Below are 9,054 nucleotides of genomic sequence, written 5' to 3'. Positions count from 1 at the left end.
TGCGGTCCGGCTCCGTCGGCTCCTTTGTCTCCGCAGCCCGCGGGGGCCTCGGCAGCCGGAAGGCCGGGCGGGCGCCCTCGGCAGCGGGAAGGCCGGGCCGGGCCCGGGAGGCGCTCGGGTCCGCGCGTGAGCGGTCGGCCCAGACAGGGTTAACAGGAGAGCCCAGCCGGTCCCGCGCTGCTGCGGCCTCCGCGGGGGACTCGAGTCCTGGGGGGACAGAGCCTGCCATGCTCAGTGCCCGAGACTTTCCCTAAACCACCGATGTCGCCGCCGGGATCCCCAGGAACGCGGTTGCGAGAAAGAAGTCGCTAATTTGCCAGGTCATCTGTGCCGGGGCACTGTTAATCAGTGTTTAATTTTTAAAACCTCTCCAACTGTATTGAATCAGCGTGCCTAGCCTGAAAGGTGCATCGTGAAAACTGAAACCCAAGTAAGGGCACGGGCCTGCCCTGGGTGTGCTCCCACTTTAAGGTTGTTCTCGGTGCTTTAAGCCTGTGTGGACTGTCTAGTGGACACATCTGTTTAAAGCAGGGGTGAGACCACAATCCTAAAAGGGGGATTGATAACGTGGAAATTAAGTAGTGTTCTCCAGACACCGTTTGCTGTCTCTTCAGGCAAGTTACTTTCTGAAGTATAATTTTTATCTGGAAAAGCATTAGTGCTCTTTGTAAATGATCTGTGTGACGTAGTTGCAGAATTTAAAATGCACCCTGATTTCTTATGTAGAAGTTAGTGGTTTGAGTTTTGGCAAGTAGTTTATTTCACATAAAGATTTACTCAGGTTAGTTTAAATTTGTCACTGTTATATTTTGGCACTAATGCCTTCAATTTTAAGGAAAGTGATAGCTTTAACTCCCTTTATTTAAGTTTTTCAAAAGCAAGAGATTTTTGCGTGTTAACTCTTGACATTAGAGTCTCATTGTTTTGCATTTTTGCAAATCTTTCTAATGCATGGTTTAACTACAAACAGCTAGATTTTCAGATCTACTTCTTCAGTCTTGTGGTATCACGCCATGTAACCACTGGAAAGCTCCACTGTACATCATAACTTTTTTTTAAATTGTGACACCCCATCCTGTTTTCACCATTAAGTACAGTCAGGATGTGATGCAAGCCCTCCATGAAGAATATGAGTAAGAAGAATGATTCTTAGGTGTTTTTTTTTTTTTTTGCGAGGGGGGTTCTTAAAGATGGGAATTTAGATGCACAAATGATATAAAGGTTATAATTTACATATAGTCTTGGACACTCTGGAACATTGGAAATATTTAAATGATGAAAACATTTTAAATTCCAATACATGTGTTTAGTGATGTACACAAATAAAATGAATTCCACAGTAGTTGTGCTTGTAAAGATTTGTGTGTAAATGTTATCTTTCAAAAGGACACTTAAAGCACTATAGGAGCTCCAGTTTTAAAAGGCACCCTGCAGTGAGACCTTTGGTGAAACAAAGCGTAAGTAGTATGCAGTTATGTACCGGTAGAGTTCTCTTGTGTGAGTCAATCTGGGTTTCCTAAGTTGGGGATGATAAATGTGTAAAATTTCAAGATGACACTTGGGCTTAATGGTTTTGAAAGGAAGCTGTTTCCAGTTTCTGTGAACTTTAGTCTGAATCTGTCAGTCTGTAGTTCTCTACTGTTCCATCAACAGGAAGCATCTGGCCATTCTTCAAGTAATTGTTGGAAAATGCCAGATGTATTTTTAATGTTTGCTATCATATGAAAAAATATTGGATCTTGGTTAATTTCACTTGATTTTGGTTGGCTTTTTTCCTTCCCCTGGCATTTTAAAAACATTTAAGTGTCTCAGGTAACAGGTCAAACATGTTATTAGGAACTGGAAAATTGTTGCATGAAATTTGGAATCAAGAGTTTAGTTTTGAGGGACCATGAGGCCCTTAGTTTCTCTTGAAAGTTGAGTAGTGTGGATCAATGCACTGATGGCTTCCAACACATCTCACTTTGCAAACATTAGAAACTCCAGATAAGTTCCTGGACTTTTAGGAACTTAATAAAAAAAGACAAATAATTGTGATTTGATACTTGTATACAATGTGTAAGTGATCAAATTAGGTAATTAGCATTTCTGTCTCCTGAGCATTTTTGTGTGTGCATGTGTTGAGACCTTTTAAATTCTTTTCTCCAAGTTCTTTATAAAATACATAATTGTAAACTCTGTTCACTCTACTGAAGACAGCTAGCTTTCCAGTGAATATTATTCCTTTGACCCCATAATTTACAACAAGTAATCACATTTCTGTGGCATTAATATCAACTTTGGGTCAATGATAATTAGCATTTTACTTTTCTGAAGATGTTGGTTCCATCATTCCTGTAAAAGATAAACCTAGTGTCAGATGAAATTACTGGGAGGGCTCATTTGTTTCCTCATAACAGGACTGCTGTGCAGGAAGTGTGTTTTGCTACGATTGGATATCATTTCAGGCTTGTGTACCTTTGTTTGGGCCCAGTGTGTTCATGCCCTCAAAGAGTAGACTTAGGCTGGAAGTGATTTTCTTTCATAGCTAAATTTTGATTTATCATGATGTAATAAAGATACAAAGCATATCAATTGTAGCATTGTTGATAATACTTGTATATTGACTGTGGGTAGGCTAAAGCTTGGGAGAGCACCCACTCAGTGGAAGGGTACAGTATGTTTGAGGCTCTGGGTTCATTCCCTGGTACTGCCCAACATACACACAAAAGAAGAAAGTAAAGCTACTAAAACTTAACCCCCTATAATAATGTGAAATGAATAATACCTCCATTTTTCAGGAAACGGTGCAGAGGCATAGAGGAGTGAATGAAGCAGCTGAACTGAGGAGCTGAATTAGTGGTAGAGCCAGTACTTGAATTCAGTGTGACTGAAGAGTCAAAGACCAGTCACCATGTTGTAAAACTAAAGGGAAAAACCCCCAAGAACCCTACATGTTTCAGAATGATTGTATAGCTCTATGGGACCTGCCTACCCAGTTACAAAAGGGATGAGAGTAGATTGTTCATACATGAAAAAGCTATATTGCTATATGTAAATGAAAAAACTAGGTTTGAAATCACGAATCAATTTATTTATTTATTTATTTTTTTTGGTCTACCTGTAGCCCTAGTTTGCCTGGACTTGGCTGTGTAGACTAGGCTGACCTCAACCTCAGAGATCTGCCTGCCTTTTCCTCTGGAGTCCTGGGATTAAAGGTGTGCACCACTACTCCCAGCTCATGATGCCATTTTGATGATTTAAAAAGACAAATATTTTGACACCTGGAAGAATATATGGCAGATTGTAGAGGGGCTATTTCTGTGTGTAGTTTTACAATTATTTATGCTTACCTAAATTTCCTACAATGAATTATTTTGTATTACGATTGACGGCATACTAAGATGTTACTTTTAGGGGCTGGAGAGATGGCTCAATGGTTAAGAGCACTGACTGCTCTTGCAGAGGACCGAGGTTTGGTTCTCAGCACCCACGGGATGGCTAACAATCTCAAGTTCCCGAGCAATCTGATGCCCTCTTCTGGCCTCTTTGGGCATTGCATAACACGAGTGTACTTACATAGAGTTAGAACACTCACACAAAATTTTTAAAAGTTACTTTTGGGGCTGGAGAGATGGCTCAGCAGTTAAGAGCATTGGCTGCTCTTACGGAGGACCCAGGTTCTAATCTCAGCACCCACATGGCAGCTAACAACTGTCCATAACTCCAGTTCCAGAGGATCCAATGCCCTCCTCTGACTTCCGCAGGCATCGCATGACAAGGATGCACTTACATATATGCAGGCAACACATGCGTACACAAAAAATAAATAAAAATAATAAAAATAAAATACTAGCCGGGCGTGGTGGCGCATGCCTTTAATCCCAGCACTTGGGAGGCAGAGGCAGGTGGATCTCTGTGAGTTCAAGGCCAGCCTGGTCTACATAGTGAGTTCCAGGACAGCTGGGGCTACAGGGAGACCCTGTCTCAAAAAGACCAAAAAAAAAAAATTATTAAAGAAAAGTTACTTTTAACTATAAAATTAAAGTATTTGTAAAAGCTGAGGAATACCTTCCTTTGTGCTGTGTAGTTGATGCAGTTTGACTTATGAATTGGGCATAATTGATAAATTCATTAAACAGTGTATATTTAAAAAAGTTAATTTGGGGCCAGGAGAGATGGCTCAGTGGCTAAGAGCACTTACTGCTCTTCCAGTGAACCTGGGTTCAGTTCCCAGAACCCACATGATGACTAACACCAGTGTATAACTCCATTTCCAGGGGACCTGATGCTCTCTTCTAATTCTTGTGGGCACTGCACACATGGTGTACTTCGATACATGCAGGCAGAATGCTCATACACACACACACACACACACACACACACACAAAATAAAAAAAAATTGATTTGTTACCATTCTAGAAGTCATTTAAATTGAATAGAGAAAAAGTATTTATTTTGCTTTTTCTTTGCCTTATTATTTTAAATGTTGAATTTATCCCAGTTATTGTCTGGGTATGTGCTGTTAAGCAGTTTACTCTTAACCCCTGTGTGCCTTAGTTGTCTTTTTGTACAGTAGGGATTACTCTAGTGCTTATCACAGTGGGATGATTAAATGAGTATGTATAAAGTGATTAGAACAGTGCCTGGCATAGTTAATAACTCAGTAAGGTTTTTTTTTTTTAAAACAAGATCTCACTGTAGCCTCAGCTGGCTCAGAACTCACCTTGTAGCCCAGGCTGGCCTGGAACTTGAGGTACTCCTGCTTCAGCCTCTCATGCTAGTGGGATTATAGGCATGAAGCACTATGCCCAGTTTAGGGTGCATGATTATTATGGGATCTCAGCCTATATTCAAAACTCTTGGGATTAATAATCTTGGAATTAAGATTTTTTTTTGCATATGAACAAAGTAATAATGTTACTTAACCTTTGAAAGCAGTCCAGTGCGTTATCCCTTTCCAAACATTACTATTTCACATGTAAAATGTCTGGGTGTTTAGGCTAAATGTTATAGACTAAGTGGTTTCCTGTCAGTTCTGGTAAGGGTTATTTGTTGTTTCAGTTTGTTTTTGAGATAGGCTTTCGTTAGCCCAGGTTCGCTTCAAACTCAATAGGCAACCAAGGCTGTCTTGATCCTCTTGTTCCATCCTTCCAAAGTGCTGTATTATAGGCATGTGCCACTATACCCAGCTCCAGGTAAGAATTTACTGTCAAGTGAATTATGTTGAGCTTCAGAGCAATATTTTTTTCTTTTTAAATTGGCCTTTTTGAGACAGGGTTTCCTTGTAGCCCGAATAGGCCTGGGAACTTGCTGTGTAGACCAGGCTGGCCTCAAACTCACAGAGATCCGCCTGCCTCTGCCTCCCAAGTGCTGGGATTAAAGGCCTGTGCCACCATACCTGTCTGCTACTTCTTTTTTTTTTTTTTTTTTGAGTTGCACACAAATCTGTGGTAGATGTGCCTGTAGTTTGAACACGAAGGAGGCTGGGGTAGAACTTTTGAGTTCTGTGATAGCCTGGGCTGTTAGCCAGATTACCTCAGACCAAATATACAAAACAAAACAGAACCTTTTTATTTTTAATCTACTGTTTTCAATACTATTTTAATATTAAAACATCTTTTTGTAGTTGTAGCTTTCTAGTAAATAAATGGGTTAGTGCTTTTCTCCTTGCTGTGACCAAATACCTAACAAGAAATGACTTAAGGGAGGGAGAGGGTACAGCCATCACGACAGCAAAGCATGGCAGCAAGAGCATAAGGCCGCTGATTGTGTCTGCTGTTAGACAGGGGAGAGCAGACAGTAAGTGCAACAGGGCCTGCCCTCTGGTAACACATTTCCTCAGTGAAGTTCTACTTCCTACAGGGTTCCACAACCTTTCTAAAGAGTACCACTAGCTGGAGAGCAAATGTTCAAACACCAGCCTATGGAGGACATTTCACATTAAACTACAACAGTAAAAATAAAAAGCTTAAAGCTGGATGTGTTGGTACTTGCCTATAATTCTAACAGAAGGCTGAGGCAGGAGGATCATGAGTTTGAGGCTAGCATAGGCTGCATAGTTTTGATCTTCATCTCTCGATTTAAAAAAAATGCTAAACTTGGGCTGTTGAGGTGACTTAGTAGGTTAAGTTGCCTACTGCCAAACCTTGTGACCTAATTTTGATCCCAGGACCCACACAGTGGGAGGAGAGAGCCCATTCCTGCAAGTTGTCCTCTGATCTCCACACATGGACCTTGGCATTTGCACCTTCCCCACAAGTAATTTAAAAAATTAAACCCATTGCTTTGTTATTCTACTTTATTTTTGTGTGTATATATGTGTGCACATGCATGCTCACTTGTGGGAGGTCATAGGGTAACTTGAGAGTCACTCTTAAGTGAATTGGGTGGGGGGCCACAAAGATACTTCTTTCTAACACAACTTCTCATTTGGTAGATGTAGAGAGATGGTATTAAGGCCATAAAATTAATTATAGTTCTGAATAGTAGAGTTAGGTCTGTTCCTGATTAAACCATCAGATGTGCAGCCTCTTCTGAATGCTATGTCTCCCTTTGTGTTTATGGTGCCTCATATTTGAACAGGAAACATTTCAGTAGTATGGTGTATAAACTAAAGATTTTCTTTTATATCCAAAATGGCTTATGTGAATTCTTTGACCTTTGTTGGAGTGATTGATTACTCTATATATTTCTTTATCTATTCATGGGGACCCTCACTTTCCTCCCCTTAATGCTGTGGTCTAGATGCTTGTATCTCCCTGAAATCCATGTTAAAATCTAATCCTCCAAGCTGATGGTTTTGGGAGGAGATTAGATCATGAGGGTGGAACCCTTGTGCATGAGATTACTGCCATTAAGAAGAAACTCCAGGCAGCCACTTTGCCCCTCCTTTGTGAGGATACAGCAAAAAGAATGCTGTCTATGAGTTGGCCTTCCCAGACATTGAATCCGCTAGCAGCTTTGTCGTGGATTTCCCATCCTCTAGAACTGTTGTTTGTAGGCCTCCCAGTTCAGAGTATTTTGTTAATGCAGCTCAAACAGACCGAGAGTTTTTCTTTGATTTTGACATTAATTACTACTTTCATATTTACTGGACTTTATTTAAACTTCCTACCACTGGTTCTTCTGTTTTACCTCGTGAGTTACAGCATGTGTATGGGGGAAGTTGAATAGTTAGGATTTCTTAGAGACTGTAAATTGATGTTGAAGAGTTTTAAATGGTCCTGTGCTGCTTGGCAATCATATTAATCTCATGTTTTTCTGATTTATTCTTCCTCTTTAACTCTTGGCAGGTAACCGTTGACTTCTATTTACTTGAACAAATACAGGGTATAACCTTGTATGCTGTTTATTGTTACATGGTGAATTTCAATTCAGTTATTTTGTAAACAAATGAAAAAGATCTTGTTTTTTCAGAAATCTGATTGCCAACATTTAACCTCTCCTCTTGGTCACTTTGTTCATTATCTTTAATGCTTTCCAAAGTACAGATTAAATGGGGGAAGCAAACCAACTTTAGTGTTCTTTCCGGCTGTCTGCTTATTTATTTCATAGATTTTAAGAGCCTAGCTACAGTTGTTGCTCTTGGTTCTTCCCTAACTTATGGTAATTTTGAAATACTGTATTTGGACTGTTGCATAAAGAGAGCATTCTTTCTTGTCAATAATAAGTTTTCATCTTGATTTTCTTGAGCCAGTGTAGTTATAGTTCTTGATTTTTGACGAGGCTGTTTATTTTCTTTCTTTGCCTTTCATTTGCTATACTGTTCTGCATCCCCTTTTAGATGACAGTCTTTCTGCTTTGTTTTATGATCCTGTTCCCAATGTCGACATTCCTGTCAATGTGTGGTCTTCTCTGTCTTTTCTCAGATGGATGTTTTACATGCTGCTGACTCCTAAGAGTATGAACTCCATTGGTTTAGGAGCCTTCCAAGGCTCAAGGAATTTCTGTCAACTTTAGATTATTACTTCCCAGCCTCCTTTCTGCTCAGGTTTTCCTTTTGGTTCTTCCTCGTCCTTCTCTTCTACCTCACCCTTCTCCCTCCTTGACCTTCCCATCCCTCCCTTCTGCTTCTCCTCTCTCTTGAAGTCATGCTTTTCCTTTATTCAATCCACCAACCAGTAGTTTTTCTTCGATTTTCCTCCCTTAAATCCATCCTTCATATAGCTACCAGAATAATTTCCTGAAACTTCTGAACCTTGTGCTACTGATCTGAAAACCCAAGGAGAGACCTTGGCTCTGACCTTTGTATTCTCTACTGTGCTTTTGACCTTTGTAATCACCCCTGTGCCAAGCAAAGTGAATTGAACCTTTGCTGAATAAATGTTTGAATGGATCATCACCCTTTGCTCAGAACTTTGAATGCCTTCCAATAGTTGCAGAGTAAAAGTCTGATGTCTACTTTCTGATGTTCAGACCTTTTCATATTACATTCTGTAGCTTTACCCTTATTACTTTGTGGTAGCACTAAGGTGCTGTTTCCTTGGTGACATGCCATGCTATACACATACAACCCCACGTGTTCACCTTCCTTTTTCTTCCTGTCAAAGCTTGAAATGCTTGCTGTGTGCTAGTCTCTGTTTGACCATCTTGCATTAATATTAAAGACTAAACCAAGAAAAAGTCTTTGTTTTCTAGGAGCTGACATTTGGGATGGACATAGTAAACAGTTTCATGATATTAGGTGGTAATGAGTAAAATAGAAAGGAATGAGAGTAGATGAAGGGAGGGAGTGGTGGGATGTGATTGTCACCTGAAATGGTCAGAGAAAGCTGCTCTCTGGGTGTTAGTGAGAGAGAATGTTCTGCATGAAGGAAACTTGAGATCTTAAGGCATGCTTGACTTGTTAGATTCACTAAGACCTGTGTGGCTAGAGCAGCATGACTGAGGGTGAAAGAGATGAGCTGAGAGGTAGTGGGGAAACGGGTGCTTCCAATACCAAGTCATCAAAGAAGCCTTCCTCTCCCTCTACTTCTACTTGTTCATTAATGTAAACTTTTGGACCCATATGACAACCATCAAAGTAGTTTTCAATTCTCTCTCTCTCTCTCTCTCTCTCTCTTTTTTTTTTTT

At 40.3% G+C, this 9,054-nt stretch overlaps 1 protein-coding gene across 6 annotated transcripts in view; it reads left to right on the top strand.

The window, feature by feature from the left end:
• Positions 1–9,054, top strand: part of Gabpb1 (GA binding protein transcription factor subunit beta 1) — a 69,132-nt gene that overhangs the window by 1,571 nt on the left and 58,507 nt on the right. The window contains exon 1 of one of the 6 annotated variants that reach the window (XM_029562952.1): positions 7–614. The exons of the other annotated variants lie outside the window; for them this stretch is intronic. The gene's annotated coding sequence lies outside the window, so the exon portion shown is untranslated. Of the gene's footprint in view, positions 1–6; positions 615–9,054 lie in introns of those variants that run through there. 6 annotated transcript variants of the gene reach the window in all.

This window comes from Nannospalax galili, unplaced genomic scaffold (assembly GCF_000622305.1).
Source record: "Nannospalax galili isolate Female #2095 unplaced genomic scaffold, S.galili_v1.0 scaffold735, whole genome shotgun sequence".
Taxonomy (NCBI): domain Eukaryota; kingdom Metazoa; phylum Chordata; class Mammalia; order Rodentia; family Spalacidae; genus Nannospalax; species Nannospalax galili.
Note: the sequence above shows the minus strand (reverse complement) of the source record. Positions and strands in the feature narration are given on the sequence as shown.